Source organism: Sapajus apella, unplaced genomic scaffold (genome assembly GCF_009761245.1).
Source record: "Sapajus apella isolate SASKATOON/1434 unplaced genomic scaffold, GSC_monkey_1.0 scaffold81, whole genome shotgun sequence".
NCBI lineage: Eukaryota > Metazoa > Chordata > Mammalia > Primates > Cebidae > Sapajus > Sapajus apella.
Window position 1 is genome coordinate 4,069,199 of NW_022437021.1, and position 22,837 is coordinate 4,092,035.

General features: G+C 39.5%; 1 protein-coding gene across 1 annotated transcript in view; it reads left to right on the plus strand.

Moving 5' to 3' along the window:
* Positions 1–22,468, plus strand: part of SAMD9L (sterile alpha motif domain containing 9 like) — a 131,128-nt gene extending 108,660 nt beyond the window's left edge. Inside the window, exons 4-5 of the transcript XR_004261187.1 lie at positions 13,318–13,369; positions 21,244–22,468. The gene's annotated coding sequence lies outside the window, so the exon portion shown is untranslated. The remainder of the gene's footprint in view (positions 1–13,317; positions 13,370–21,243) is intronic.
* The last annotated feature ends 369 nt before the right edge of the window (positions 22,469–22,837 follow it).

The following is a 22,837-nucleotide window of genomic DNA, read 5'->3' on the forward strand; positions in this document are numbered from 1 at the left end:
CTGTTTTGGTACCAGTACCATGCTGTTTTGATTACTGTAGCCCTGTAGTATAGTTTGAAGTCCAGTAGTGTGATGCCTCCCACTTTGTTCTTTTTGCTTAGAATTGACTTGGCTATGCAGGCTCTCTTTTGGTTCCATATGAAGTTTAAGGTGTTTTTTTCCAGTTCTGTGAAGAAGGTCATTGGTAGCTTGATGGGGATAGCATTGAATCTGTAAATTACTTTGGGCAGTATGGCCATTTTCATGATATTGATTCTTCCTAACCATGAACATGGAATGTTTCTCCATCTGTTTGTGTCCTCTCTTATTTCGTTGAGCAGTGGCTTGTAGTTCTCCTTGAAGAGATCCTTTACGTTCTTTGTTAGTTGTATTCCTAGGTATTTTATTCTCTTTGTGGCAATTGTGAACAGAAGCTTGTTCTTGATTTGGCTCTCTTTAAGTCTGTTATTGGTGTATAGGAATGCATGTGATTTTTCCACATTGATTTTGTATCCTGAGACTTTGCTGAACTTGCTTATCAGTTTCAGGAGATTTGGGGCTGAGACGATGGGGTCTTCTAGATATACAATCATGTCGTCTGCAGATAGAGACAGTTTGACTTCCTCCTTTCCTATTTGAATGCCCTTTATTTCTTTTTCTTGCCTGATTGCTCTGGCTAGAACTTCTAATACTATGTGGAATAGCAGTGGTGAGAGAGGGCATCCTTGTCTGGTGCCACATTTCAATGGGAATGCTTCCAGTTTTTGCCCATTCAGTATGATATTGGCTGTTGGTTTGTCATAAATAGCTTTTATTATTTTGAGATACGTTCCATCAATACCTAGCTTATTGAGGGTTTTTAGCATAAAGGGCTGTTGAATTTTGTCAAAGGCCTTCTCTGCATCAATTGAGATAATCACGTGGTTTTTGTCTTTGGTTCGGTTTATGTGGTGAATTACGTTTATAGACTTTCGTATGTTGAACCAGCCTTGCATCCCCGGGATGAAGCCTACTTGATCATAGTGGATAAGCTTTTTGATGTGCTGTTGCAATCGGCTTGTCAGTATTTTATTGAAGATTTTTGCATCTATGTTCATCATGGATATTGGCCTGAAGTTTTCTTTTCTTGTTGAGTCTCTGCCGGGTTTTGGAATCAGGATGATGTTGGTCTCATAAAATGATTTGGGAAGAATTCCCTCTTTTTGTATTGTTTGGAATAGTTTCAGAAGGAATGGTACCAGCTCCTCTTTGTATGTCTGGTAGAATTCGGCTGTGAACTCGTCTGGACCTGGGCTTTTTTTGGGTGGTAAGCTCTTAATTGCTGCCTCAACTTCAGACCTTGTTATGGGTCTGTTCAGGGTTTCGGCTTCTTCCTGGTTTAGGCTTGGAAGGAGGCAAGTGTCCAGGAATTTATCCATTTCTTCCAGGTTTATTAGTTTATGTGCATAGAGTTGTTTGTAATAATCTCTGATGATGGTTTGAATTTCTGTGGAATCTGTGGTGATATCCCCTTTATCGTTTTTTATTGCATCAATTTGGTTATACTCTCTTTTCTTTTTTATTAATCTGGCTAGTGGTCTGTCTATTTTGTTGATCTTTTCAAAAAACCAGCTCCTGGATTTATTGATTTTTTGAAGGGTTTTTTGTGTCTCTATCTCCTTCAGTTCTGATCTGATCTTAGCTATTTCTTGTCTTCTGCTAGACTTTGAGGTTTTTTGATCTTGCTCCTCTAGCTCTTTCAATTTTGACAATAGGGTGTCAATTTTTGATCTCTCCTTGCTTCTCATGTGGACACTTATTGCTATATATTTTCCTCTAGAGACTGCTTTAAATGTGTCCCAGAGATTCTGGTATGTTGTGTCTTCATTTTCGTTGGTTTCAAAGAACATCTTTATTTCTGTCTTCATTTCATTGTTTATCCAGTCAACATTCAAGAGCAAGTTGTTCAGTTTCCATGAAGCTGTGCGGTTCTGGGTTAGTTTTTGAATTCTGAGTTCTAACTTGATTGCACTGTGGTCTGAGAGACTGTTTGTTACGATTTCCATTCTTTTGCATTTGCTGAGGAGTGATTTACTCCCAATTATGTGGTCAATTTTAGAGTAGGTGTGATGTGGTGCTGAGAAGAATGTATATTCTGTGGATTTGGGGTGGAGAATTCTGTAAATGTCTATTAGGTTTGCTTGGTCCAGGTCTGAGTTCAAGTCCTGGATATCCTTGTTAATTTTCTGTCTGGTTGATCTGTCAAATATTGACAATGGGGTGTTAAAGTCTCCCACTATTATTGTGTGGGAGTCTATGTCTCTTTGTAAGTCATTAAGAACTTGCCTTATGTATCTGGGTGCTCCTGTATTGGGTGCATATATATTTAGGATCGTTAGCTCTTCTTGTTGCATTGATCCTTTTACCATTATGTAATGTCCCTCTTTGTCTCTTATGATCTTTGTAGCTTTAAAGTCTTATTTACCAGAGATGAGAATTGCAACTCCTGCTTTTTTTTGCTCTCCATTTGCTTGGTAAATCTTCTTCCATCCCTTTATTTTGAGCCTTTGTGTATCCTTGCATGTGAGATGGGTTTCCTGGATACAGCACACCGATGGGTTTTGGCTTTTTATCCAATTTGCCAGTCTGTGTCTTTTGATTGGGGCATTTAGTCCATTTACATTTAGGGTTAATATTGTTATGTGCGAATTTGATACTGCCATTTTGGTGCCAGCTGGGTGTTTTGCCCTTTAGTTGAGCTGGTACTTGTTGTTCCTTTATATGTGTAGAGCCTCTTTCAGGAGCTCTCGTAGAGCTGGCCTGGTGGTGACGAAATCTCTGAGTACTTTCATGTTCCCAAAGGATTTTATTTTTCCTTCACTTATGAAGCTTAGTTTGGCTGGATAGGAGATTCTGGGTTGAAAGTTCTTTTCTTTAAGGATGTTGAATATTGGCCCCCACTCTCTTCTGGCTTGTAGGGTTTCTGCTGAGAGATCTGCTGTGAGTCTGATGGGCTTCCCTTTGTGGGTAACCCGACCTTTCTCTCTGGCTGCCCTTAGTATTTTCTCCTTCATTTCAACCCTGGTGAATCTGACGATTATGTGCCTTGGGGTTGCTCTTCTTTATGAATATCTTTGTGGTGTTCTCTGTATTTCCTGGACTTGAATGTTTGCCTGCCTTGCTAGGTTGGGGAAGTTTTCCTGGATAATATCCTGAAGAGTATTTTCCAGCTTGGATTCATTCTCTTCGTCACATTCAGGTACGCCTATCAAACGTAGATTAGGTCTTTTCACATAGTCCCACATTTCTTGGAGATTTGGTTCATTCCTTTTTACCCTTTTTTCTCCAGTCTTGCCTTCCCGTTTTATTTCATTGAGTTGATCTTCGACCTCTGATATCCTTTCTTCTGCTTGGTCAATTTGGCTGTTGATACTTGTGCATGCTTCGCGAAGTTCTCGTGTTGTGTTTTTCAGCTCCATCAATTCACTTATATTCCTTTCTATTTTGTCCATTCTTGTTAGCAGTTCGTCAAATCTTTTTTCAAGGTTCTTAGTTTCTTTGCATTTGGTTAGAACATGTTCTTTAAGTTCACAGAAGTTTCTTACTACTCACCTTCTGAAGTCTGATTCTGTCATTTCAACACACTCGTTCTCCCTCCAACCTCGTTCCCTTGCTGGTGAGGAGTTGTGATCCCTTGTAGGAGGAGAGGTGTTCTGGTTTCGGGTGTTTTCATCCTTTTTGCGCTGGTTTCTTCCCATCTTTAAGGATTTATCCACCTGTCGACTTTGCAGTTGCTGGCTTTCAGATTGGGTCTCAAATCTTTCAGATTGACATTCTGTTTGTTGATGATGAGGTTATTTCTGTTTCTTGGTTTTCCTTCTGACAGTCTGGCCCCTCTGATGTAGGTCTGCTGAGGTTCACTCCAGGCCCTGCTTGCCTGGGGTTTACCTGCAGCAGCTGCTGAACAGTAAGGGTTGTTACCAGTTTTCTTCTTCTGCTATCTTTGTCCCAGAAGGATACCCGCCTAGTGTCAATCTGATCTCTCTTTTATGAGGTGTCTCTTTGGATATATAGGGGTCAGGGAGCTGCTTGAGGAGATGGTCTCTTCTTTGTAGGAGCTCAAATGGTGAGCTGTGAGCTCTGTTGTTCATTCAGAACTGCTGGGCAGTTACGTTTAGGTCTGCTGCAGCAGAACTCATTAACTGCTTTTTGTTCCCAGGTGCTCTGTCCCAGGGATTTAGGGCTTTATTTATGAGTTTCCGTTATGCTGCTGCCTTCTTTTTTTTTCCTTCAGACCTGCCCAGCCCAGCAAGGAGGCAGCCTAGTCACTGTCGGCCTGTAGAGGCTTTGCTGAGCTGCTGTGGGCTCCGCCCAGCTGCCGAGTGAACTTCCTTGCAGTCCTGTTTATATGGGTGTAGTTAGAACTGCTTTGGCGATGGTGGCCCACCTCTGTTGAGGCGGAGTCTCTCTGCTGTGGCGGGTTGCCTTGGCAACGGCGGGCTGCCTCAGCAATGGCGGGTTGCCTTGGCAACGGTGGGCTGCCTCAGCATTGGCCGACTACCTCCATCGTGGCGGGCTGCCTCGGTAATGGCGGACGCCCCTCCCCCACAGAGCTGGACAGTCCCGGGTTCAGCTGCGCTTGCTTTGAAAGTCTCAATCCAGAGTTTCTGATTGGTGTTCTTTTGTGGGTGTGGGACCAGCCGAGCCTGATCGCCTGGCTCCCTGCCTCAGAGCCTTTTTTAAGTTGATGTTCCAGTCGCCTGTTGAAGAGGCGCCTGGATCTGTTTGTTTTCCCCTGTGGCCACTCACTGCGCTGGCTTAAACAGCGGCACTGAGGTTTGTGGCGCTTTTTTTTTTTTTTTTTTGCCCTGGAATCTACTGTCCTGGTTCTCTGCTCAGTCCCCTTTTTAAACAGACAAATGGGCGACTTCCCGTGGCTCCAATCACCAGCCAAAAGGGCACCTGGACCGGTGTATTTTGTACGGAGAACCGCTGCTCCGGGGCGCCGACAAAGCAGCCACGCGGGGCAAAGCAGCAGCGCCGGCCAGCACAGCCGCGCTGGCCGAAACAGCCGCGCTGGTGTCCCATGGAGCTCCTCCGCCTGGGAATTTCCTAGTCTGTGGGCAATAAAAATGCGGCGTCCACTCACCCTCTGCGCTTTCACTGGGAGCTTCAATCCTGAGCTGTTCCTAAACGGCCATCTTGGATGGAGGACCCAGAATGTCTTATCAGTGTGTCACACAAACATATAAAATCCTGTGAAACTACTCAGAATCTACTATAATCCAATAAACAGAAGTGGATATTTCTTTAAAGATAGTTCACATTCAATTCTGAAGCACTTCCTAATATCCTTTTCTCAGTTTTTCAGACTAAATCAGCTCTTTGTACATTTTTTGTTTTAACACTGGGCTACAGCTAGCCTCAGAAGCCTCTTTAAGCTCCCTATGATGGCCTGGACTGTCCCTGAGTCCTACAAGACCTCAGACCTCTTATTTCTACTCTAGCAAACAGTCTTACTAGCCCATTTCAAGTCCAAAAGATTTAGATTGCTCTCCTAGAAGACTCCTCAGAAGATGTAAGACTACCCAGGTAACTCAGATTAGTTGTGAGTCTCCCTGGGTGTACAGTCTATTAGTCAAGCCAGATCTAGTCCCTTCTTTTCTGTCTTTTGAAGTAACTGTAACCCAATGCAGAAATCCCTAACAAGGGCTTTGTTGAGAGGCTTCACTGATTTCATAAAATGCTTGAGATTGTGTGTGAAGATTTCATACAGAAGTGTATATATGCATTTTCCTAAGGAGATTTTCCATGACTTTCTACAGTTTCTCAAAAGCGTCTTTGACATTAAAGATTATGACATTCTCCTCATGAATGCAATATATTTAGAATTTCTCCCTTGTATTTATAGGCCTTCTTCATACTTTGAACATTCACTTCTTTGTGTCATGTGTATCAGTGTATTGGGAAAAAAAAAGCAGCTTCCCTTCTGTATCAGTTAGGAATTGACTTTTCCTGCTAGTAACAGAGACCCTGTCACGGTGGCTCAAACAAATCAGGAATTTATTCTTTTTTGTAAAAGAAATCTGAGAAAAGATAATTCAGAGTGTTTATGTGGCCAAGAAGATGTCCTTAGAGACACAGCCTTCTATCATTTCTGCTCAGACATCCTTAGCATTTAGCTTTGTACCTTATGATGACAAGAGAGCTGCCATCTGTCTGTTTTTCTTAAAAGGAAATTTCCTAGATGTTCCACGAAATAAATTTGACTTTACATCCTATTTGCCAGATCGTAGCAGCAAGGAAGGTTAAGAAATAAAAGTTTTAGATAGGCAACTTATGTCCCCCACCTCACCCTCCAAAAAATCAGGTTTTTGTTACTAAAGAAGAAAGAGAAAACATATTCAGTAGGCAAGTAGGGATCTTGTATATTTTTTATGGAAACAAATGTCAGTGAAGTAATTTTCTTCTTAAGATTCCTTGGGTATTCTACCTGTTGCTACATACCACTCAGTGAAGAAGGGAGGACTTCCTTCTTCCCATTGCCCTGTTTTTCACAGTCCTTGGGGGAAAAATGATCTAAGAATCTGTCTCTGTCATTAAAGAATTCCTTTGCTTTTCTTCTCTCACTGTGGCTACACTCAGTGCTTCCTTGGATTTACTTTGAGCCTTCCTGATAAGCTGAGTTCACTTTATTGAAGCTCAGCTCAGCCTCAGCTGGTAGCATGAGCGGGAATCCTGGACTCTGTATGTCTTTCTGTATTCTGTCTCACTATGATTTACACGGTACACCAGAGGGTTGCTTTCCTGTCTTTTGTGAGAAAAACACCCAGAACCCCATTTGTCTTTCTTCCCCTTGAAGGATTCTGATTTATTAACCAGAATGAGTTCTCAAGATGACATCAGCCTGTCCATGAGAGCACGGCGCCTGTGTGCTCCAGTAGTTAGATGGGGCAGGACTATTCTAGAGCCAGTATTTCTGTGTCCTTGAGCAAATTTCTTCTGCTCACTAAGCTATCGTTTTCCCATAAGTAAAATGACAGTGATAGTATCTGCTCTAATGATAGAGAGATGAAGCTTTTGCACCTGAAAGGTAGTATTTTCTCTTAGCAGTTACATCCTTATAACTCCTTTAGCATGAAGACAGCATTCCCATTTCAGTGCAGGCAGCCTGCTGCTATATTTGCACCACAGAGTTTGACTTCCAGTCCCTGGAAGATAGGAAGGCTTTGGGTTTAGCAGGAGAAAATGGGAAGAGGCCAGGCCTCAATCCACTGGGTAAAGGATAGACAGCATTCTGAACTCCACGGATGGTCTCTTGTGTCCTCCCAGCCAAGAAGCTGATGGCTGCAGGATGCACCCTGAGCTACTTGAGAGGTACAGCCAGGGGAGGAAATGGTATCCCTCGGAATCAATGTGAACATTTTCACGACAAACTAGGGAATGGCTTCCATCCAGAATGGTTTCTCTATTTGGTTTTCTGCATTGAGAACTATATGTATAAGAGTCATCAGCAAAGCATGGAAGAGGGCTCTTTAAAAACCCTCAGACTGAAAGTCCCTAGATGCTGTGGGCTGAACAGGCTCTCTCTTCTGCCTGCCAGAGAATCCAAGCCCTGTCTGACTTCCTGTGAAGCTAGTCAGGGCAGAACATCTTTTCTCCGGATCCTCTTCTCAGCAGCAGCCACAGCAGTAAATCTTCAGAGAGGCCTCATTAAGCAAGTTCCTTTTTGAACTCCCCCCACCCACCCTCCAGACCTCTTGCAACCACCACTGCCATTCTAGCATGTTATTATTTTCCCCTCCTAAGCTAGCATTTTCCTCACACCCGGCACCCAGGCCTCCCCACACAGCTCTCACTTTCCTTAACAGACTCTTCAGCTGGAATCTCTCCAAAGGGTGTGTTTGTGCAATCAAAAACTTCCCTTTTTGTTTTATCGCATCATTGGACATATCAGATAAGGCCCAGCAAAGGGAGAGAAGGGGAGAGAAGAAAAAAAAGGAGGGAGGGAGAGAAAGGTCTTCTGGGCTCGGTTGGTGGAGGATGGGGGGGGTAGGCAAAGGGGGCACAGGAAGGAGGAAGAAGAAATCTTGACATCAGCATTTAGAACCATGTAGGCTCAGCAAACACGGACACACGGGTATTTGGTGCAGCCTCTCCCCATCTGTCCCCAGCCCCTTCTCAGGAAGCTGCACAGCATTCAGCCCTATAGCAAATGACTGTCCACGACTGGAAAAGACCATATAAAAGAAATCAGACACAAGATACAGTGAGACACAGGACACCAGGACATTAAATAGTTAATTTTTAGCAAACCCAGATTGCATTTCCATCATGTGCAAGCAGTCAGCTGCTATTGTAGGTCACCAAGATACAACGCATTATTTCTACAGTTTGTGGAAAACATTAGGCAGCTGTAATAAAGTCAATGGTATTTCCTTCCTTACTGAAACATGACTTCAGTAAATCCCCCATTTAAATTTTTTTTCCCTTTCTAAACATTTCTCTCCATCTGCACAATAAGTCAATAAAAGAAATTAAAAGTTAAAATCCCTAATGAAATTTTATCAGGCATGAAATGGCATTTAAACCAGAGTTGCCACCCGGGCTTAGATGGGTGAAAACTGACCCGAACTTGAGGGGATATAAAAAGCAGAGGCAGGGTAACAGCAAATTTCAGTGGCCTTTATGTATTGCAGCCACTGGGAAAAAAAATCATTCCAAAGAGGCATTCCATAAAACCGAGACTCTCTGAGCAGCTAAGATTTTTACAGGAGGTACATCATTTCTGTAAACCTCTGCATTCTTTTAGGCCACCATTGTTTTTTCTTTCTTCACTTCTTTGCTCTGACATGCTTATTTTGAGAGCCTCCTTCATCTGCGTACCTCTGTCATGATCCCAGGAAAAGTGGCAGGAAGAAAGCCTGAGAACATTCTTAAGAAGAAGAAGAAACAGAAGGGAAAGGCAGGGGACTTAATTTTTAATCTCTCTTAAGGAAACGTATTAGATATTCCATGCAGATTCAGACAGAGTTTTAAATCAATGAGCATAGACAGAAAGTAATCTTGCATAAAATAAAATTGTTTATTTTAATAATTACTTTCTGCACCATCCTTGAGTCATAATAGACATCTCATTTTTATAGGAACCTGAAAAGAAAAGGAACCATTCAATGTGAGTGTGGATATTTTTCAGCCTTATCAATTTAAAATGTAAAAATTCTTTAGAAACAAGTCCCAGAGTCCTCCCTCACACAGACCATCCATGGCATTATGTCTAAGAAGGGACAGCAGAGTCAGACCCTCTAATTGGAGGGCACATTCAGCACTTCCGGAAAACTTCCTGATTCTGTCTGTAACCAGACGAGTGTGTTTCAAAGTGATTGGGCTTATTGATTGTCTTGCTGAGAAGCAAACTGTTGTCCAGGCTGCTAAGCAGGAAGAGGGACTCTGTCATATACTGGATCTTGTTCATTTCTAATGGCCCTGGAAATCAGCATGGGATGGTGGTTTTCCCACAGTATGTTGTATTCCACTAAAAAGTCAGTTACGGGAGTATAGAGCCTAAACACTGCAGAAGCAAAGCCCTGCCTCCATTCAGAAACTGGCCAACAAGTATATAGGAAAGTATGTTTTTAAGTTGTGGCCAGCATCAGGGAACTACAATTATAAACAGATCTTACTGGTGCCCACCCAACCTGGTGATATTAAAATTCCCTCAATTCAGTCAAAGTGATACAATTTTCAAATATTTGCACAGCTATCATGGCCTCCCTAGGCATTTTTTAAATAATTAAAGAAAGCTGGGTCTGCAAATCTAGGAAAAGACATGTTTACTTTTATTTTTTAAATATGACTTTCTATAAACCAAAACAATGTATAGTAACTTTTCCAATTTTTGCCTCTTTCCGTCATAGCCCCAGAAATCTTCTAGTGTTAGAGATTCTGTGACACTCAGACACACAGCATGCTTCCAACAATGTATTTGTTGATAATATTTGGGGACCAGATGACTAGAAAGAAAAATATTTGTAAATATTTGAGACAGGCACACACAACTCCAGGGATAAGATGCATTTGAGATTTGCAGATACACACCAGTCTCCCATGTTTAGCAGCTCATCTACCAAACCCTAAGCAAGGCTGACTATGTGTTATTTGTACCAGACCAGATGTGTGCAGAAGACCTGAGCAATGACTGACTACTATGTGATTGAAGGAAGGATTCAAAAATTAAACTGAAATTCAAGAGGTGAATAGACAAGCCTGATACGGGGAAATTCTGATTTAGGAAAATACTTTTTGGACAGATGCATCATGCAAACTGTAAATCAACATGGTAGAGTCAGAAATAAAACGAAGCTGGATAACCATTGGGACAAAAAGGGTAATGTTTAGATGTGTGCCTCTTAGAAAAGACTGCTGCTCACACACCAGCTATTTTGATCACAGATAGAAACCCCACTGGATACAGCTGGACAGAGCCAGGGCTTGTGGACTGAATACTTACATAACATTGAGGCCCTTTTTAAGAAAAATTAAAAAAAATATACAAAACTATGTGGTATATACCTATAGTTCCAGCTACTCCAGGGGCTAAAGTGGGAAGACCACTTGAGCCCAGGACTCTGAGTCCAGCCTGGGCAACATAGATAGCAAGACCCTTATGTCTTAAAAAAAATTTGTATAGATGTGAAGATTTATTTAGAAGGGACCTGTACAAGTAAAGCACCCTGAGGTTTAAGCTTCATTAGTTTCCCAATACATTCACCACTGGTGATAATACTTTTTCCTATAAAATGAATGCTGCATGAATACAGTTTGGGTCAGTTGTGCAATGTAATTCTCAGAATAAAAGAACGACTATAAGCTCGACAGTGAGGAGGCTTGTTAGAGTTTTACAAAGATTCATGTCACATTAACATTTCCGTATCATAAGGTTAACTCTTCATCGTGTCTTTCCAACCTGCAGGGTGGACACTTAATCTTGAGTTTGAGCCCCAACAGATGTCATAATCTCAGGATTATCTTGATTAGAAGGGCATGTAGATTTGCCCATATAGATCTGAGCATACAAAGAGATAATCAGAGGTTTTGCACAGAGACTTTCACAAGATTCTGTTATTCTTTTGTGTTCTCCCTACCTCTAATCTTTATATTGGGATTTACAGTATATGATCTAAGTTTTCACATGCTACTGGTACAACTTGCTGTCAATGAGTAACAGAAATTGGTTCAAAATCGAAATCAACTTCAATCTGGAGACCTAAACTGGTTATTTTAAGCATCAAGTTACATTAGAATTATTTTGAAGAGAAGGCGAATGTAAAAACCAATCTAATAATTATGAAAAAGGAGAAATTTCCAGATATCATTAGAAGTAACTGGTTCTTCATTGATGTAGGCCTCCGACATCATTAAAGAGGATGAAAAAATTTTTGAAACAAGGCTTTGTCAAAGCAAATATCTTACTTCATGGTTGATATAGTCCAATGTTATTAGTCCTAAGTTTAAAATTTATCTCAGATGAGATCTTTGGGATTTGGATCCAATATCCCTTTCTCTATTCTCAGATCAACTGTGTTTTACTGATTGATTCCAGGAAGGAAATATAGTTAATTGCTTTTAAACCATTAAATTCCCCTTTATCTTTGTGACTGTTAATAGCATTAGCAGAAAAAAAAAAAAAGCACTCCCTTTTAATCCAATAGAATTATGAAAATCTTGATATTACAACTGCTTTTCGATATCAATATTCTACATAGCATTTTATTAAGTGGAAAGTGGCAAATGTGCTCTTTATTGCTTTTAAGAAAATTAGACTAAAGGTGCTCTAGTCCCAGAGGGGCTTTGAGCTGGATGGACACGGAAACACTGAATCACCCTTCTGCATAAAGCTGGCTGCCTAGAAGTTTAACCCTCAAAACAAGCGTGACTGGTAGTCATAACAATGCTATCAGAATACCCTTCTCTTCCAAAAGGAATTGGGGCATTTTTCCAGTGTGGACATTACATATTTCCCACATGGCAGCAGGAATTCCAAAATTGTTGAAGTTGCTATGGTGGTCACCAATCAAGAAATATAAACTATATATAGTTTTTCATTAATTCAACAAACATTTATTGAAAGCTTAGTTTATACAGATAGAGGCATATAGAGATGCTCTTGTGGAACTTAAAATTGATATTATGTGAATATATTCATGTATTTACCTCTCACATACTTAGCACATAGATGCCACACCAGACATACACACATGCATACATGATTGGTCGTTTCCAGCAATTTTGACTATCTACTACAAAGCCAAGAACTTCTGAGTCACTTAGAAGGCAAACCATGTCAGAATGTTTAATGAAAAAAAAATCATGAACTCATAGGAGAAGCCTTTGGGCCTCACACAAAACTCATGTACTCTTACTTTTCTCACAATTCCAGCAGCTTCGATTATCTCATATCTAATAGAGCTGTTGAAAATCTCATTATCTCATTGCAAAATAAAAGGCATACCAACAGCAGGGGCAGGGAACTAGTAAATGAACACAGGAAGTAAAAACACAATGTGGCCAGGCACGGTGGCTCACACCTGTAATCCCAGCACTGGGAGGCCAAGGCAGGTAGATCATGAGGTCAGGAGATCAAGACTATCCTGGCTAACACAGTGAAACTCTGTCTCTACTAAAAATACAAAAAATTCGTCAGGTGTGGTGACACATGCCTGTAGTCCCAGCTACTTGGGAGGCTGAGGCAGGAGAATCGCTTGAACCCGGGAAGTGGAGGTTGCAGTGAGCCGAGATCATACCACTGCACTCCAGCCTGGGTGACAGAGCAAGACTCCATCTCAAAAAAAAAAAAAAAAAAAATACAGCACAATAATTTGGGACTATTTAATGCAGGGACAAACAACACTACACCCTCAGTAGTCCCTGAGTTATTAGGTGAGAATAAATTATGTTCAGTATTATCCATTACCAAGACAAGGAAATGTCTTTTTAAGTTGATACTTTGTTCTATTCCTTCAATAATATTGATAACAAATGAGCTGTCATTATGCAAAGATACTTGATACTCACCTTTAAACTCATATTTATTACATTTTGCTTTTTCTAATTTGGGAAAAGAAAATTATAGATTGGACAATAATTATAGACTGGTAAGGGTGATATAAGGCACACTTATTCCAGTTTGAAAATACCCTAACAAATGAATTGTTTCTGTCCAAAATATTCCTTTGGTGATAGAAAGGAGGGTCCCTGCATCCAAAAAACAAGGATAAAGATCTGTCTTCAGCAGAAATCTCCTTGATTTGTGACTTTATAGTTTGCATGACTAACATTCTTGATTTCTCATTTTTATAGATTGAATTGGCGAAAGTGATTTTATGTTCCCTGGAATTCCCAACACTTAAAGGTAAGCTTTTTGCATTTTAAATGCAACCCATACAACCTGTTTTGTTTACAAAGCCTCTGAGGTGAGAAGCCAGAGTTCCATGAATCAGGAAACCATGGGTGAGCAAGATAACTCTACAGTCTGAAAAGTTGAGCTGTTCAGTAGTGCTACCACTTGCCTCCACGGTGCTGGAGATCTGGGATTAGTGACTTCCACGACAAATTACACACATCATAGACATGAAGTGATCTGCTTAAGAGGTGGTTTATCTGCAAGAGAACATAAAAGCAATAACTTATAATGAACTCTTGGAATACTTAAAGCTTAGTAGTACAGATATAAATTATTGCAGGAAGCAAAGGATGCTTTGAGAATATGTACCAGTGTTCAGAGTACTTTTGTAGGAAAAAGAAATATCCACTCCTAGTATTTCCAAATTCGAACACTCTAGAAGAATGTACCAAATGTTAGAGGATTTCACCATTCAATTTCAAGATTTAGTAAAAGGCTACACTAATTAAGTCAATGTGGTGTTTGCTTAAGGATAAACAGAGAAGAGAGTCAAAAATAGATCCATGCAGTCGATTGATTTTCAACAATGATGTCAAGGTTACTAAACGGGGAGGAGTTGTTTCAGTAAATAGTACTGGACAAATGAGTATCCACATGCAAAAAAATGTGAACCTTTGCCACCCTATTAAAAAAATTAACTCCATGTGGCTCACAGAATTAAGCAAAAGTGCTAATATGATAAAATATCTAGAAAAAAGAAAAGGAGAAAATCCTGGTTACCTTGAGTTCGGCAAAGATTTCTCAGGACACTGAAGTCATGAATCAAAAAGAAAAAATTGGTAAATTACACTTCATTAAATTAAAAGCTTCTGCACTTTAAAAGATCTGAAAGGCAATGTTAAGAAAATTAAAAAGTAAGATACAAAGTGAAAAAAATATCTACAAATCACATATCTGATAAAAGGCTTGTATCCAGGATATAGAAAATAATTCTCAAAACTCATAAGACAGCAAACCATACCATTAAAAAAAAATAGGCGAAAGGTTTGAATAGACAACTTACAAAAGAAGATTTACAGATGGCAAATAAGCACATGAAAATATGCTCAATGTCATTAGTCGTTAGGGAAGCACAAGTTGAAACCATCATATAATACTATTACACACCCATCAGAGTGACTAATTTAAAAGAATGGCAATAGCAAATATTGATTAGGATGCAGAGCACCTGAAATTCTCATACATTGCTGGTGGAAATGTGAAATGGTATTATTACATTGGGGAAAAGTTTAGCAGTTACCCATTAAACAAAAATTTATCATACAACAGTAGCAATTCCATTTCCAGGTATTAACCCACAGAAAATAAAAACATATGTCCACACCAAAACCGATATGAAAATTTTTATCTTTTATTTTTACAGTTTTATCCATAGTCACCAAAAGCTGGAAACAACCTAAATGATCAACAAGGATGAATAGATAAACCAACTGTGGTACATTCATGCAGTAGAATACTACTCAGTAACAAAAAGTAACAAACTAATGATGTGCACAACTGTAGGTTAATTTCAATAGTATTATGCTGAAAGAAAAGAGCCTTACTCAAAAGGCTTCTTACTATGATTTCATGCTCCTCATCTTTGCCATTTTAACCCAATTATAATTGCAGTATAACACTAAGGCATATTGTAGAATACAATGCTTTTGTGTGCATTTTCTATTTGATTAATCTTGTAAGGTTTTTTTTTCTACTTAACTGAACTACTTATCAATAGAGTTAAAGAGTTTCTCTTGAAAGTCAGCCAGAAGCTTTTTACCAACAGATGTTAAGTGCTTGAAAGATAGTTCTTGGTGACAATTGGCCAGTTCAAATAACCTCTCCACACTTGGAAAATGTCCTGAATTCTACTTTATTACTGCGTCTAATCCCATTGAGGAAGGAGACTAGGGACAACAGACTGGTTTGGGAGAAAGAAATTTGAGAATTGAGAAGATATGACAGCTAGTGGCAGATTGGAACTTCACAATTAAGAGCAGAAAATCTGGTATGACAATCGGTACTTTGTCACCCCACCAAATCATCAGTGAACTAACTATCCATGTCTAGTTAATATGTTGTGCAATTTAACTCATTTCTATAATACATCTATGTAGCCTTTCCTTAAAGGGAGAGAAGACAAAAAATGAAGGTTACCTTTGAGAATTGCCATATGTTGATTCAAGGATAGTAAAAGTTGCTTCTCTGAATTATTTTGAAGATTAAATAATGTATTAAAGTATCTTGTACAATACTGAGAATTTAATATATGGTCACCAAATGTTGATTTCCCCTCACTTCCTTTATACAAAGGATAATATTTTTAGAATTGGAAAGACCTCAGAGGTTACCTGGTTCAATATTTTAATTTTACAAATGAGAAAACTAGGTTCAGTGAGATTAAGTGGATTGTTCAGACTCATTCAGAGTTACAAGTCCAACTCCCAATTCACATGAATCCTTTCACTAAAGCACCAGCTTTCAACTGTGATGTCTCAAGCAGCAGAGCTGGAGGGAGAACTGAGGGACCAAAGAATTTTGCTGTATATATTTAGGGATCATGGTCTCTTGCTCCTGGGCTTCTCGCTCTGTGTTTATTTTAGCTATTTTCAATTATTTTTTGCTTCCAAGAATGGGAGATAATGCGAAGCCTTTCTCTTTAGGGACTAGGATTGCTAAATTTAGCAAATAAATTACAAAGTGTACAATTAGATTTGAACTTCAGATAAAAACCACTTAATTTTCTAGGTTCATGAAGTATTTGGAACATACTTATGCTGGCAACTTCTCTGTGTTCTCTATTAGGGAATCAAATATGTGATTCTCAACCGTGACTTTTTTTTTTTTTTGCCCCAAAGCAAATAAGCAGTAGCAAAATAGTCACTACCTCCACGCATGGGTCTTAGCTTCCTGGCTGTTTCTGCCCATGATCATTTTCCCTCACCTGGGATTTTGATAACTGTAATGAACAGCCTCTGTGGCCAAGTCTGTGCTTAACAGAGATGGTGATGAGGCAGGGCGAAGTGAATGATGCACCTAAGTGGCGTTGGGAGGACATATTTTGCTAAACAGGAAGTAGACAGTTCTACCATCCAGCAGACCATGGTTCAAATCCCTCTCCCTCTTCCTAGCTGTGTGGCTGTATGACTTTGTGCAAGTTGCTTAAACTACCACTCACCCATCCTCAGACTCTGCTTTTTCCCTTCATAAAATAGGTCTTTATTGCCTTCGTAAACCTTAAATTTTTGTGAAGATTGAATATAATGGAAAGAAAGTGCTTGTCATTGTGCCTAGAATGTAATTAGAATCTTATAAATTATCATTTCTAAAATTGTACACACATGTTTTACATACTTGTCTGTGTATTTGCTGTAGTTCCCAATAAAAACTGTTTTAACAAAAGAGCAGGGACAAATTTGCAAGGGTCTTGAATGCCAGAATGAGGAGTTTGAAGACTAAATTTTATCCAGAGTTATGAGGGAACTGTTGGTATCTCTGAACAATGTTTGAGACCCAGAGTCAGACAACTTCCTTCCAATTTTCCACTAAAAACTACCTGGGAAATTTTGTGGAACATCATTTCCTGATGGATCACACACACATTCACCAACACAGGATGAACTGATCTGCCTTCTATGGGTTTCTTCCACTAGAACCTTGACAGAGTAGGCAAAAAATTATAGCTCGTCCCACCAATCTACTTTGTGCTGTATGTGAAATGCATAAACCAGATAGTAATTCCTGCTCCATCACTAAGTTATTAGTAGAATGGCCTTGTACAAATTAATCGAATCTTCTGAAACTCTACAATAAGGATAATATCACAAAGCTGATAGGTGCTTAGAATTAGAAAAGTCTAATGCAGTGCCTGGTTATAGGAGCTGCTACATAATCTGTGTTTTTATTTCCTACCCCTTTGGAACACTACACTGAAGTTTTATGAATCATAGGTCCCTACAGTTCTCTTTCTCACACATGTGAGAAAATTGAGTTCCAGTTCTGATCAACTTTGCTTAGAAAGTGGCTTACTGAAATATCTTACGCAGTTGACACCTGAATGCCTGATTCTTAGCCAGCCTTCTCCTTCACACTGTATAGGCTGAAGATCCTAGCTTCACCAGTCGCCTTGCTCATGCCTTTGGAACTTGCAGATGTGTGTTATCTGCTCCTGCTGTTTGGTCAACTTAAGTGCTTCTAATCTTTTTATAACTAGTTCTGTTGGCTGTTATCTAGTTTCCTTGTTGCGTCTTGTCTATTGTAAAGTTTTAACAGATCCCCACCCACTTCCCCAGCAATTAGAAGGGTAATATAATTATTTAACAATGTGCCTTCTATTGGATATGCTTCTTATTCAGACCTTTTCACCCTTTGCTGTGTGTGTGTGTGTGTGTGTGTGTGTGTGTGTGTGTGTGAAAAATATTACCTGAAGATTTTTCTTAAAGCTGGATTATTATACTATGTCCTGAACCAAATACCAAATAAGGGCCCAGTGCTCTCTTCTGCCACTAACTCATGCCTCCCCAACCTTCTCCAGTCTCCATGCTTAAGGAAATAGCTATTGTTTCCTTCAATCTAGAAAGATGAATCTGACCTATTACTTTAGTTTTGCAAGTCAGTTTTTGTCATTTTCTCATATAGTTTTACCACTCTTTCTATTCTGGTCCTTACCTGTGTGGCTCTATAGTCACTGAAATCACCAGCTCTGTATTTAATCATGGGATAATGTGGGATATTAGAAAAAGTAATGGACGCGCTGGGTGAGGTGCTCACGTCTGTAATCTCAACACTTTGGGAGGCTGAGGTGGGCAGATCACAAAGTCAGGAGTTCAAGACGAGCCTGATCAACATGGTGAAACCCTGTCTCTACTAAAAATACAAAAATTAGCCAGGTGTGGTGGCACATGCCTATAATCTCAGCTCCTAGGAAGCTAAGGCAGGAGAATCGTTTGAGCCCGCAAGACGGAGGTTGCAGTGAGCCAAGATCCCGCCACTGCACTCCAGCCTGAGCAACAGAGTTAGACTCCATCTAAAAAAGAAAGAAAGAAAGAAAAAGCAATGGACTTTGAGTTATGAGGGGTTAGTTTTCATCTAGGCCCTGCCACTAACCGGCTATGTGGGCTTGTCAAGACACTTTTCTGGGCTTCAGGTTCCTCATCTGCAAAATATCTAGAGAACACACATCCCGCTTTGATTTTGTGCTCTGAGCACCTCCACCTTTGAAATGCCTGTCCTTATGTCTATGAGCTTCCCATGTATTTCTGACCACCTAACAAAGAACAACTTTTACTTTCTCTCAATATATCACTCTTGGTTTTTGAGAAATGACCTCTCATATGCTTTCTCACTAGCCCCAAGTAATTTAGCTTAATCCTAGCATAAAGAAACCAATCATTCCTGAATGTTATATATAGGTCCACTAACCTAACTAGAGTTAGACCCACTTACTATTGTCTATGTAATTTAAAATATATTAGTCATGCAATTTTTTCTTAAACCATAAAAATATAATTTATAATTTAAAAATGAAATTGTACATTTCTTGGTCAATTTGTGAAATTGTCTGGAATAATTTTTCTTAAAAAAAGTGAGATGCAGCTACTTAGGAGACTGAGGCAGGAGAATCGCTTGAACCCAGGAAGCCGAGGCTGCAGTGAGATGAGATCACACCATTGCACTCCAGCCTGGGCGCCAGGGCAAGACTCCATCTCAAAAACCAAAAAAAAAAAAAAAAAAAGAAAAAAATGGGATGATGAGTGGGGTAAGTTATAACCCATATTTATTAGCCTCATTCTAAGCAGAACATATTAAAAGGTCAATAACCAGATGTATTGCATTCTTAGAAAGGCAAAAATAAATTCCAAATGAGAATTTAAAGAATTACACAATCTTTCTTAAGACTTGCAAAGTTCTTTTCTCCTCAGAGCCCAAGTCTCTCCCTAGTTGCCATTTAGAGTAGAGCAGATTCCCTACAGCAACAGAGCTCAGGGTTTCCAGGAAAGTCCCCTACAGTCTGAGCAGGAACCTTAAGATAGGAGCTACCTACAACTAGCATCCAAATTCTTGTATTATCAGACACCTACAGCCAGGGTGAGGACCAGTTAACCACCGTGACATGCAGAAAGCAGCCCAGAGAACTTTACTGACCACATGCGACACCCAGCTCTGGACTAACAGTCTCCTTCCTACAGTTATGCAGTAGGAACAAAAAACAACACTTTCACTTTGAAGATGAACCTATGTTAAAATGAAAAGGCTAATTATGTCTTTTGTGGTGTTTTCCTTTTAACTTAAACTCTGTAAACTGAGGGGGTGGTGCTGTAGACGCTGCTCGTTGCACATTTGCTCTCCTCTCCAGCCCCACTTTCTTGGCTGGGTTCAAGTTCCGCATCTCGTTAGACCACCCCATATTTCTTGAGTGGCCATCCTATCTTCAGCCTCACCCTACCTGCAGTCCACCTTCCGTATCATGGTCAGAGTACTCTTCCCAAAACTCTAATCTGACTGGGATTCCCCTGTAGAAAGTCTTTCACTCACTCCTCCTCATCCTCAGGCTACAGTCAAAGGTCTTCACTATTTCCTGCCCAATGTCCTCCATAATCTTGACCCTTCTTGCTTACCTTTGTTAAAAGGAAAACTTCAGCCAAATTATATTAAAAGGAGTTTAATTGAGCAACGAACAATTGGTAAATTGTGCAGCCCGCAGAATCACTGCAGATTTGGAGAGACTCCAGGGATGCCTCGTGGTCAGAACAAATTTATAGACAAAAAATAATAATAATAAGTGACATACTGGATTGGTTACAGGTTGGCATGTGCCTTTTTTGATCACTTAGCACTCTATGAGGGGTTGAAGTATGGCCACTGGGATTGGCCGGGACTCAGCTACTGTTACAGGCACATACTCCCAAGTTAGTTTTTCAATCTGGTCTGTGTATTAAGGTAGGTTACAGTTCATCCACCAGGACTCAAATATAGAAGTACTGAGTCCTTCTCAGGCCATGTTTAGTTTGCTTTAACATCTTGCTTCATTCTACAGTCTTCTCCTTCCTCTTTCATTATAAACTCCAGCAGTGCTAAACGTTTCACATATCTCTTAGCACAATGTGCTCAAGATTCTAGAGTACCTGTCTCTCAGACCCATACCCGCTTGTCCCGTTAGTTAATTCACGGTCAATCCACTGATAGATAAATGAATAGATAAAACTCTTATGTCACCTTCAGAACCCAATTCATAAAAAGTTAGCAGGAAAAACAGTATTTTGTTGTGATTTGTATTCGCCATATTTTTATTACTAATGATATCCAAGTTTTTTCTTGTTTGAATAACTTCTTAACCTTTAGCTATTTTTAATTTTTATATAATTTTAAATAACCAGTACATAAGATGTTTGCCTAAGAAGAAGAATCATTTGTTTGTCATATATGAAGCAAAACTTTTCCTTCAAACTGAATACCTTGTTTCAGTGAATAGACTCCCACTTCACTGTGAAAAATTTGCCTGTAGTTAAATTCTACCAAAGTTTATTGTTGATTTTGGATGCTTTCAATTATTAATTATGATAGTAATTAAGAATTATTTTCTGCTTTTTAATAAATTCATATTCCACATTTAACAAGAACAACAACGAAGGCAAATTAATAAGTTACAGCCCAGAATATAGAGTGGGTGTTCAATAAAACATTTCTAAGTGGAATGTCATGCATCAGAATCCAAGTGACGAAGTTACAATCTTTCTATTTCCTTTAAGTTTCTTCTTCCTTCTAACTTTAATGGCTTCCAAGACATCAGATACTAGATACAAGAAAAAACAGCTAAGCAAGTAGTATTTTATCCTCATTCTTAGAGTCTTTCAGAAGATACCTGTTCCATCATAAAGTGATCCAAGAAAACCAATCAAACCCCAAGTCTTCTCCATTCCAGAAGAACACAAGAAAAAACTCTTCTGAACCTTTCCTGGGATGGCCAGGCAAATGATAGGAACAGTTTACTTACTCTCTTGATTGCACTTGGTCCAGAACTCCTAAAGCATTTGCCTGCTAACACCTGTTCCCACACCTGCTGTGATAGATCTGGCCTCTTGAGCACATACCTTGTTAGTCTTAGGCTAATCTAGCCAGAATTTTTAGGGCCATTTCCTTTCCAAGCACTGCCAAGACCTTGGTCCCACATTAGTCCATGACTGCTGCCCACACTGGTGTGGAAAGGAAGTACAATACTGACCACTGACTTCAGTTTTCTGAGATATAATTCCTGTACCTTGTAATTTACCCATGTAAAGTGTACAATTCAGCAGTTTTTAGTATATTTACAGAAAGATGCAACTATCACCATCAATTTTACCATCTCACTATTTCTCCATCCTCCCTTTGCTACCCACGCCAAGCCCAAGCAAATATCAATTCACTTTCTGTTTCTATAGATTTCTCCATCCTGGCTTTCATATAAATGGAATCATACAATATGTGGTCTTTGTGAATGGCTGCTTTCACTTAGTATGTTTTTGAGGTTCATCTATGTTGTATTACAAATAATGTTCTATTATGTATGAAGACATGAGTGTTCTTCCTTCCTTCTTATGGCTGAATAATATTCATTGTACATTTATACCACAAATATCAGTTGATGAATATTTGAGTTGCTTCTGCTTTTTGGCCATTGCAAATAATACTGCTATGAACATCTAGGTACACTATTTCTTGCTCTTAGCATAGACACATTTTCTAGCAAAACAGATTGCTTCTTATGCTAAACAAAAAATCCATTTCATATATACACTATGAGAGAGAATTATTTTGAAGTGTCTCTGGTGGCTATTAAATCAGACAACAAATATTTGTTAGATGTAATGTCAAGTAGTGTTCTAGCCAAGAAGAGAACCAGAAGCAGTTCCTACACTTTGGGAATTTATAGGCTCATGTAGGAACAGATAAAAAATGTGATGATGAAAGTGCAGAGTGATAATGCTTGGGAAGTATGGTGGTACAGAGAAGGAATACTAAGGATGGGCAGCAGATGTAAAATTGGAGAGGCAGAGAAATTAAAAGGTACTTTATTGGAATACGAGGTCTTAAATGGAGTCTTTGCAGACTTGGGAGACAGGGAAGAAGGATATTACTAGCAGAAGTAGTCATTTATGCAAAGAATTAGAGGTAAGAGAGAACAAGAACATATAAGGGAGCTCCAAGAGGATCAGTAACAGCAACGAAATTACTTGCAGTAGGAAGTTAGTCTGGTAAGTAGACAGAGGCTGAATCATGGAATGCCTTGCATGCAATGCTGACAAATTTAAATTTTATTCTGAAGACCATGAATGGCCATTAAATATGAAAACAAGGAACGAACAGAAAAAGTTTCAGTTTTCAAAATTCCGCCTGGTGGCAGTCGAACAGATTAGAAGAGGTGAAACTGGATGCCAGAAGACTATTACAGTAGCACAA